This window comes from Gastrolobium bilobum, unplaced genomic scaffold, assembly GCF_033153095.1.
Source record: "Gastrolobium bilobum isolate Gb01-03AN ecotype WA unplaced genomic scaffold, APGP_CSIRO_Gbil_v1 utg22371, whole genome shotgun sequence".
In the NCBI taxonomy this organism is placed as follows: Eukaryota; Viridiplantae; Streptophyta; class Magnoliopsida; order Fabales; family Fabaceae; genus Gastrolobium; species Gastrolobium bilobum.
The window spans coordinates 151,322-163,121 of NW_026896417.1; positions in this window are offsets into that span (position 1 = coordinate 151,322).

Here is an 11,800-nt window from a genome sequence, read left to right on the forward strand (position 1 = left end):
TATTTATCTCTCTTTTATATATATATATATATATATATATATATATAAAAGAGTATGGAGTTCATGTGTAGTCATGTGAGGAGAAAAGAAAGAAAAAGAAAATATGAACCTCACACATTTTTATACGCGCATAGATGACATGTGAATCATTAATCTCAAGAATATATTAAAAAATATCAAGTAATATATTGTTAGCATTTCTGAATATTCAACATCATCCGGAGAAACGTTTAAAAAAAAGGTGGGATATGTACGAACTATTCATAAAGGCTTCGATAAAAGATAACATAGAGTTGGATCACCTAATTTTGATGGTGTGCATGCGTAGTTAAAAAGGAGAAAAAAGAAATTACTGTGGATTATTTAAAAGTTTGTTTGGATGATTTTTTTTTAAAAAAATATTAGTATGCATAATTTTTTTTAAAGATAATTTTAAAAATTTTAAAACTATTTTATGTTTGAATAGAATGTATAAAAAGTATTTTTAATTTTAAGTAAAAAATATTTAAATATTAAAATTAATAATTACTTTTTATGTATAAAATTCCTAAAAAGAACATGTAATAAGAGTGGTGGGATGAAAGTGAAGTTTACTAAAATTAAATTTAAAGAAAAATATCAAAGTTTTGATTTTTCTTTTTTCAGAATTCAGGCATTTTGATTTAAAAAAAAGGATTATTTCAATTTTTTGGAATTTTTCTTCTTGTTTTTTTATAAAATTTTCACACACACGCACATATATATATAGGGTTCATTTTTTTTGCAGTTAATGCAGATACGTTATCTGCATTGAGCCCAAAATGACATTGTTGTGAGACAGAAATCAAGGTATTTTTATAATTTTAATTTATTTCAGGGTTATAATAGTCTTTATAATTATAATTTTTAAATATTTCAACACCAAAACAACGTCGATTTGGGAGTAAATGCAGATAACTTATCTGCAGTAACTGCAGAAACATTTTTCTGATATATATGGGTTTTATAAGAGTTATGTTGTAGGAAAAATGATTGTGTTAAGTTATAGAGATTCATTTTGCGTGCCGAAGTTTTTTTTTTTTTGCTGCGGGCCTCACAAAATGTTGTGTGTGTAGGAAACTTTTTGTGATTATGTTAAATGATAGATGATAAACCCTATATATATATATATATATATATATATATATATATATATATATATATATATATATATATATGAGTTTTCGTTTTATCCTTTAACATAATATAACAAACTTTCCTACACTCACAAAATTTTGTGGGGCCTACTCTTTTTAAAACAAAAAAATAAATAAAAAATTAAGGCACGCAAAACGAATCTCTATAACATTACAGAATCACTTTTCCTACAACATAACTCTTATAAAACCTTATATATATATATATATATATATATATATATATTTATATATGTATACATGATTATCATTTCTCTAGCCGCTTGACGTCCAGCAAATAAATTCGAGAAATCATAACTATACAAAGGTTGGTGAAAGCATTAAATGCGGGCAATCAAAATCAATCAACTATGTAAGATTTATTTCTCAACATCCAGCAGCCGGAGAAATAATTTTACCTATATATATATACATATATATTAAATAAATAATACTTTTTTTTGAAAAATTATTTCTTGGTAAAACAATAAAACCGTTCAAATGGGCTCTAAAAATTGCAAGATCTATTCTTTATTTTTTCCCCTTATAATTGAACTTGTCGTAATGCAAGGAATCCAATTCTGATAATGTGTTTAGTTTAAATTAATTTAATTTTTAAAATTGGGATCAAAATTTAATTTAATCCTATTAAATATTTATTTTTTATTTTTAAAATTTGCAATTCTATTGTTCGTGATTTATATTTGATTTGATTGATGAAATCAGCAAATTCTGGATACAGCCTGTACCGTTGAGAGTTGCAAGCCCAATATTTACCTTTGGAGGGGTAAAGGTCACTATTGGGGGGGGGGGGGGGTCGTTGCAAGCAAAGGTAGAGACCTAGCTAGATGTCGCAACCGGATCACAACATGATGGCGAAAGAAATTGAATGTTAAAAATAATGGAGTCGCTACCATGGTTTATTTGAGAAAACATTGGAAAACCCCTTTTGTTTGAGAAAACTGATCTGTGAAATAGAAAATGGATTCAGGAGTCGATTACGAGCAGGGAAAGTGTTAGCACCCTACACCGTCCGTTTAAAAAAATGGCTACCTTATATTACTTGTGCAAATTATTGATAAGTTTTTAAATATTTATTTCACCCTAAAGAATTAAACAAAATTAATTAAAGAAAAGAAAACTAATTTTTTAAAATTTGATATTTGTGCTTGATGGGAAGGGTCTCGCTCCGACGTATCCCTCGGTGCAATAGGGAACTCAAAGCTACGTCGTTCTGTAAAATATTTGTGTGTTGATTGAATTTAATTTTTAAAAATAATTTTAAAGAAAAAACATTGGAAAGTTTTGGATTTGATGATTTCTATTTATTTCAATATTCTTTTTATTGTAATTTTTTTTTGTAATAATTTATTGTAAATTTTTGATAGAGTTGTGAAACTAACAGACGAACAGACTTTGTAACTGTCAACTGTTCTCTAACAAACTTTAGTTACATCAGCTTTACTTTATATATAAAGACTGATACCTCTCAATGTAATATCAGTTCATTCAATACAATTTTACTCAGCCATCATATTCTCTTTCTGTTTCCTTTCTCCTTCGTGTATGCATCTGATACCTCACATGGTATCAGAGCTATTTTCGATCCATGGACGCATCTCATGCTTCTACTTTCGCCAATTCTACTCAAACTAATTCATCTTCTTCTTCTTGTCTTCACACGTTCTCTAATCCAATATCCTTTAAACTGGACGATGAAAATTTTTTACCATGGAAACAATAGGCTATGGCTAAGATTAAGGGATTCAAATTGCTCAAATTCATCAATCAAAGTGATGGAAACACCAGATCTGAAGTTGAAAACGAAATCTGGGAGCAACAAGATCACCTCATCATGTCATGGCTTCTGGCTTCGATGTCTGAAACAATGCATACAAGAATGGTTGGCTGTGATTCTTCATGTGAAATTTGGCAAAATCTTGAAGAATTCTTTTCTTCTCAAACACGTTCAAAGGTGAAGCAGCTCAAGATTCAACAACTCAAAAACACTAAAAAGGAAGGACCAATATCAAAGTATCTTCTACAAATCAAGAAGATAACTGATGCACTAGTAACAACTGGATCTAAGATTTTAACAGAGGATCACATTGATGCAATTCTTGATGGAGTAGGTGAAGAATATGATCCATTTGTTACTTTAGTTACCTCGAGAACTGATTCCTATAGTGTCAATGAAATGGAGGCACTACTTCTTGCTCAAGAAAAACGAATTGAAAAACATAGAAAACATGAACTGAGTCATCTGCAAGCTAACTTCATGCATATGAACTTCAGAAGACAGAATATTTTCAACAAAGGAGGTCCTCCTATGTATAATTTCAACAGAGAGTGTGCACCTTATAGAGGAGGTAGGAACTTCAGAAATGGAGGTCATTTTCATCAATCTGGTCACAATAGTGGAGGCAGGCAGCAATATCAAGTATGTGGTAAACATTGTCATATAGGATGGGAATTTTATCATCGCTTCAGTAAGAACTTTCCAAATCCTTTTGAGCAGCAAGTGAATAACTCCGGAAATGCAGCCTCATCATCAAGCAAATGTAACAGTAGCAAGCTCAAGTGCTTCGCAAAATGATGATTCCTCAGAATTCTTCTCAATCTTTGATCCCATATGGTATCCTGATTCTGGTGCTACTAATCACTTTACACCAGACGCTTCAGACCTTATCACCAAAGCACCTTACACAAGCCGAAAAACTGTAAAGATAGGTAATGGTTCAGGTATACAAATAAAGCACATTGGTTACTCTATTCTTAAATCTGATTCTTTATCCTTTACATTGGCAAATTTACTTCATGTCCCAAATCTGTCCAAGAATCTGATCAGTGTCTCTCAATTTGCAAAAGAAAATAGAGTCTTCTTCGAATTCCATGCTAATGTTTGTTTTGTTAAGTCACAGGTTACCAAGGAGATTATTCTCCAAGGCAAGGTTAAGAATGAATTGTATACTTTTGAAGGTGCTAGAGTTCCCAAATTATCAAAGGAATCTAAGCACTCAACACAATTTCCTTGTTCTGCATTTAATGTTTCGAGTCACTTTAATTCCCAAAATAGTTCTTGTTCAATTTTCAATGTATCTAGTCAGTCTAATCCTTCAAACATATCTATAAAAAGGAGTATGTCATCTACCTTAGATCTTTGGCATGGTCGATTGGGGCATGCTGCCCTGAAAACTATAAAGTGAGTCCTTGAACAATGTACAATTCCATTTCAAAACAATACAGATCATGCTCTTTGTAAAGCTTGTTGTTTAGCCAAAATGCACCAACTTCCATTTACTAATTCAAATACAATATATAATAAACCTCTTGAGTTAGTTGTCTCTGACATTTGGGGACCTGTTGCTATCCAAAGTACTCTTGGATCTCGATTATATCAGCTTCATTGATGCATACAATAGATACACTTGGTCATTTCCCTTACAAATCAAATCCCAAACATTCACCATCTTCACTCAATTCAAAACCGTGGCTGAATTACAATTTGATGCCAAAATCAAAATACTCCAAACTGATAATGGTAAAGAGTATCTCAAACTCACCCCATTTCTAAAAGAACATAGCATTACTCATAGATTTTCCTGCCCTTACATTCATCAACAAAATGGAATTGCTGAAAGAAAATATAGACATGTTGTTGAAACAGGACTAGCACTTATGGCTGCCTCATCCACACCCACTCAATATTGAGAGGATGCTTTCCTTACTGCCACCTTCATAATTAATCTTCTACCATCACCAACTCTACAAAACAAGTCACCCTACCAGATTCTATTCCAAAAATATCCAAATTACTCTTACCTTAAAACTTTTGGATGTGCATGTTATCCTTACAACAGACCATATCATTCTCACAAACTAGATTATAGACTTGTTAAGTGTACATTTCTGGGGTATAACCCTCATCACAAAGGCTACAAATGCCTTAACTCATCAGGTCGTATAATTATTTTCAGACATGTTCTTTTTGATGAATCATTATTCCCTTTTGTTGCATCCAAACATACATCCACTCAAACATCAACTCCACCCACTATGTCATTCACTCTACCTATTCCCATCATTCAACAAATCTGCAATCTCCCCACTCATCAAGAATCAAGTGATCATAATGCTAACACTTTGTCAACTAGTTCTATTAACAATGAAAATTTTCTTGTGCCATCTATTACTGTCTCTCCTCACATGTCAAACAATAATGATGCCACTGCTACAAACACAAACACTCCCCCAATGATCACATGTGCCAAAGCTAAAGTGTTCAAACGAAAAGCTCTAACAACGTCTTTAAAACAAACAATAGCTGCTCAAGCTATGTAACAACCTCACTGGCTTGCTACGATGCATGAAGAATACAATGCATTGATGAAGAACAACACTTGGAGACTAGAATCCTTACCTCCTAACAGATCACCCATTGGGTGCAAGTGGGTATTTCGCGCTAAATATAAACTAGTTAGCAGCATCCTCAAACATAAGGCTTGCCTTGTTGCAAAAGGCTTTCATCAGCAGCCAAGATTCGATTATGCAGAAAAATGTAGCCCTATAGTAAAGCCAACTACCATTAGAGTGGTCTTCAGCTTGACATTCTTTAAGCATTGACCAATCCATCAAGTTGATGTCAACAACGTCTTTCTAAATGGGGACCTAACTGAAGAGGTGTTTATGGAGCAGCCCCCAGGATTTGTGGTTAGTAATAAAGCTCTTATCGGTCGATTAACAAAAGCTCTATATGGCCTAAAACAGGCAACTCGAGCATGGTTTGAGAAACTTAATTCAACTCTCATCAAGCTTGGCTTCATGGCAACTAAATATGATAGTTCCTTATTTGTGTCATATACTCCCAATGCCACTTTATATGTTCTGGTTTACGTGGATGATATTCTCATCATTAGATCCTGCTCTTCAGCAATCAAGGCCCTCATCCAGTCTCTCAACACTACCTTTGCTCTCAAAGACATGGGGCACATCCACTACTTTCTTGGAATTGAAGCTCATAAACTTCCCACTGGTCACATTCTTTTAAACCAGTTCAAATACATTTCTGATCTCTTAAATAAGGCTAATATGGCAAATTGCAAGCCAATGCCATCACCAATGATTTCTGGTTTGAAGCTCTTATCTACCAATGGGTCTCCTTTTCATGATCCATCCCTCTATCGATCTGTAGTTGGTGCACTATAGTATGCTACCATAACTCGACAGGAAATTTCTTATTGTGTTAACAAAGTATGCCAGTTCATGCACAATCCTCTTGATTCTCATTGGACAGCAGTAAAACGCATTCTCAGATACCTTAGTGGTACAATATCTCATGGTCTCAAGTTCACTCCTTCATCTCATTCCCATTTGATAGCATATTGTGACTCTGATTAGGGATCTGATCCTGATAATTGAAGGTCCATATCTGGATTTTGCATCTATCTTGGCGACAATTTGGTCTCCTGGTCTAAAAAGCAACATGTGGTTAACATGTCTAGCACAGAAGCAAAGTACAGATGTCTTGCTGCTACAATCACCGAACTGACTTGGTTTCATTCTTTGCTGCCTGAATTACACATACTGATCCCCAAGCCACCAATTATTTATAGTGACAACCTCAGTGCAGTGTTGTTGTCTGCCAATCCCTTATTCCATTCAAGAACTAAACACTTCGAGATGGATTTGTTCTTTGTCAGAGAAAAAGTACTTGCTAAGGAAATACTCATTTATCATATGCCAGCACTCCACCAAATTGCTGATGGTTTAACCAAGCCAGTTTCTAACTGCAAGTTTATTGAATTTCGTACCAAGCTTCGTATCTCATCTCATTCGCCTGCTAAGCTTGCGGGGGGATGATAGAGTAGTGAAACTAACAGACTAACAGACTTTGTAAATGTCAATTGTTCTCTAACAAACTTTAGTTACATCAGCCTTACTTTACATATAAAGACTGATACCTCTCAATGTAATATCAATTCATTCAATACAATTTTACTAATCCATCGTGTTCTCTTTCTGTTTCCTTCCTCCTTTGTGTATGCATCTGATACCTCACAATTTTACAATAATTTTTAAATCATCAAGTCGTCACGGCTAAAATGATTCAAAAGACTACGGGATTAACAAGCTGTCTCAACTCAACTAACCCTTTTAAAAATAAATTTTTCGTTACTATTTTTTATTATTATAAATTTTACAATAAATTTTGAATCACCAAGCCGTCACGGCTAAAATGAACCAAAATAAAATATACGGGGTTAACAAACCGTCACGACTAAATTACCCCAATAACATAATTTTAATGTTAATTTTTATTTCAAAATATTGATAAATTTGTTTTCCCATTTTTTAACATTACTTTTTTTGGTAATTAACTCAAACAATACATCTGAAATGCTAACTGTGTGATAACAGTACCATGTCTCAATTAACCTCCATCTAAATTACTTACACCTCATAGCGATCTGCAAATGATACTGAATAATAATAATAAAAAATAAAGCCAATGGATTGATGAAAGGTAATGATGTGTGGGATGTTTTACCGTTCTAGTAGAAGAAATCACAAAATATTTGGCTCAGCTATAGATGATTTATGGCATGACCAGACAACTAATATTATCCTATGCAAGAGCATAAAAACCAAATTTGAATGACTGTTGTTCAGGTGCATATGTACGTGGGACTTATTCGTGCCTGAGAATGATACTTTAAATTTAGGAAAAACGGTGTGTCCTTTTAAAGGTGTGGGTCCTACTGAAAAATATAAAACAGAAAGAAAAAAAATGTGGGTCCCACCTTTTTGTGTCTAACTTTCTCTTATAATGACATCTATGTATTTTTAAAGGACACACACTTGTCCCTTAAATTTATTATTTTATCAATAAAAACTCACATGACCATAACATGTCTGTGAGACTTTTCTAGCACCAAGTATAGCACTTTTGATTCTTTATTTTATTAATAAAATTCAAAACTAACATTTATTATTATTTTATTAATCATTTATGACTCAACATAATTCATTTTAGGGAAACATTTTCTCCAAGGAGAAAATTTTTCTCTTACTAGTGACTCATAGCATAAATGGGTCCCACCTTGCATTTTTTTCTCTCCACTTTTTTGTAGGCCCCACTTATACTATGAGTCTTTAGTAGGAGAAAATGTTTTCCCTTCATTTTAACATGTAAACTTAAAAAAAATAAAAAAAAATAAAAAACAAAAAGCTAACCCATTTACATTGTAGGATGTAATTCGTAGGTGCCATCATTTTTACCAATAAACAAATGTAAAATTAGGTATACAATTATACATGGTGGGTTTCAATAAAAAAGGAAGCAAACATATGGGCCCACAAGTTCATTTTTCAGAACCATGTAATGGTCATGACACCTTCGGACCACTTTTAACTAATAAAACATACCATAGCTACCAAAATACATAAAACAAAAAAGTTGAAATAATATTATAATAATGAAGTAGAGTTAAAGAATAGTTAATAAAACTCTTGTTGTTTGAAGTAATAAAATGCCCACAGTTATCGTTGTGGAAAGACTGCGAGGAGAGCTTTGATGTGCTGGAGCGGAGCCTATGGTGCAACGGTGGGGCTCCTGGTGGTCTGATGGTGAGGCGATGACAACAGTCACCGATGACTTTCCTCTCTTTCTCCAAGAGCCATGTAATGGCCGATTGGTAATTGGTGGTTGCAGTGCAATAGCGCACGGTGACTAGGACCAGTCGTCGAAGTTGCAAGCGTGGTGGTAAAGTGGTGGTGCTCCGGTTGGTGTCACGCATTCACTGTGTTTGCTATGTTGGATTTTTGGGTTCCAGGTGTCTTTGGGTTCAAAGGTAACTTGGGGTTTTTTTTTCTTCTAGTTCCTATTCTTTTCTTTCCCAGATTTTTTTTTCTTGATGCTTGGAAATGTTCTGAGGTTTTTGGTATTTCAACGGTGAAGATGATGGTGGGATTGAGGGAGGATCTTGTGAAGGATGGAAGAGTGGGTCGATCTTTTCTACCTTTTCCTTTGACTTTTTGGCTTCCCCCCTCCTTTGCTTACTGTTGAAATGTATTCTTTATAACCCAATATACCTGCTCTGAGAACATGAAGTGATGCAGCCTCGGGTAATGTAATAGGGATGCCATTTGGACTCTTCATTTTGGTGATAGTCCTCGAAAGCTCTTTTCTGTCTTTTCATTTTCCCAATATCTATTTGCAGCTTCAGCATTGAAGGTTTTTGTCTTACTAACTGGTAGCCTGATCTCTCACCTAGAAAAAGATCTTTGACCCCAAGACTTGTCGCTGTCCTTCTTTCCTCTCTGTAATATTGCTTACTTCTTTCTCTTTTTAAGTAAAGAAAAAAACTATTAAATAAAGTCAGAAATAAAAAAGAAATGGACAAATATTAGTGTTTACACTAGACAATGACGTCCCAGATATGGTGCTTAATAGTAAAAAGGGTGTGTATGTGTTGAGTTGCAGTGTGGGCTCTTAAAATCAATAGGGTAACGACACATAAGGATTCCATCCCTTTGCTTGGTGATGGATGGGTTATTTATAAGGGGAGAGCATGTCTTGATCGCATGGGAGAGCGAGCCAAGTCAACTCTCCTTGGAAAGTGTCAAAGGCACCTGGCATTGCTGCTGCAACACCTTTGCAGTTCCTGCTATGCTGGTGGCAGTCACTGCTGCTGTAGCTGTGAATGGAAAATACCTATTTAAGGGATCTGAGAGGGCTACCAAAGGAAGGTAGCATCCCAATGTATGATATTTTGGTGTCCTACGTTGGGGAATATTTCATGTGGGGACAAAAAAGGGGCAGAGTTGGCAAGTTCTGGTCAGCAGGGCTGATGTGGATAAGTGGAGGGGGAATTAGGCCTGCCTTAGTGGGCCAACCGGTTGGGGCCATCCAAAACACAACCTATGTCAGAATATGTTACGACTGCCCAAATTAAGAGTATATTTCTAGTGATATATAAAGTGGTAAAAAGTGAAATTCATATATCATTAGTTATAAAGAAGTAAATTAGATAAATAATAATAAGTGCTTTAATGATTTCTATTTTTCATAAATAATATACAGATATTCAATATAAAAGTAGTAAAGAATCAATTCACCCAAAATCTTAAACAGTTAGGCGAGGTTATATTGATAATTTTTATATTTTTCTAACACAACCCTTTACGCGAGAGTTTATTGAACTTGAAGGGTGATGATGCATCAGATCCAGACTATTTATACTAAGAAATTTCATAATATTAAATTATTTTTATTAATAAAATTGGGACAGTGATGATCAAACTTATGACCATTTAATCATGTCGGCTCTTGACACGATTTATTAGGCGAGTTCATCATCTGATCCAAACTGATCAAACTGTAGTGACCGAACCGAAAAATAGAAAATTGAATTAACTGAAAATCAAAAAAATAAAAATAAAAAACAAATTATTTTAATTAAATTGGATCAGTGTTCGGTTTTGTTGTTTAAAACCGATTCAATGTATTATGTATTATTATTTTTGAGAAATGGTTTGGAATCTTGTTATCTTGTATACTTGAACTCTTCATGAGTTTTAACTCTTCATGAGTTTTAAGACTTGTTTTAATTTGAAGACTTGAGTTTTTCAGTGGTTTGTAAATTTGTTTGGTTTTTATTTTGATATACCTAGTGATTTAAATGGCTAAATTTTAGGCTTTTCGAAAAATCAAAAACCTGTCTAATCCAAACTGAATAGATGATTAAATGATCAAACTGAAGGGATTGGATTAGATCATTTTTTCTTCAAAATTGATCCAATCTAGATCGCGAACACCCCTATATTTACAATTAGAATAAAAATTTAACTATTTATAAATTCTTTGAAAAGAAATATCGTAAATATTAGGGTATAAATTACATAAGGGGAAGATAAGACTTATATAATTTATTAACTATAATATCTGGATAAGACATAGCAATTAACAAGGGGTGAAAGGGACCAATCACATGTAACTATGATAGCACAAAACAAGCTTATCAAAAACATTGACTATGAAGTGAGACATGAACAAAAACATATACTATTATTTCACCACAGATTCAATTGATTTGAGTAACAGCCTGTTACGTACTGATATTGTTAACATTGATTATGATATTAAGCGCAGTTACAATCACAACAATTCATTTATAAAAGTGCGAGTAAACTTTTTCCTTTTCATTACGCGAGCATTTAAAACAATAATAAAGCGTAATGAATAAAAGTTGTGACAGTGACTGAAAATTAATTACGGAATAATAAAAAAATTCCTAAATATCATATAATACTTCTCTCAAGTCACTAAGGGGTTCCCATAAACCCACTTAGCCAAAATCTCACTTTTATGGTTTTTTCCTATCCGAACATGGTTCGGTATTTTGGATACATCAGAAAATCCGCTTGTTGCGCACCTCTTATCTTTTAGTATGTTATTCTAGACTTAATTATCTTTCTAAAAAGCTATCACACGCTCCAAAAAGTTCTTGTTTGCTCCGGATATCACCGTTTTAATTTGGACAAGCAATTCTGCCAGCCAACTTCAAACAGGGCTCCAAACAGCCCTCACTCTTTGCACGATTACAGACAAAACACTGAACCAATTGATCTCAAATTTTTATACAGAA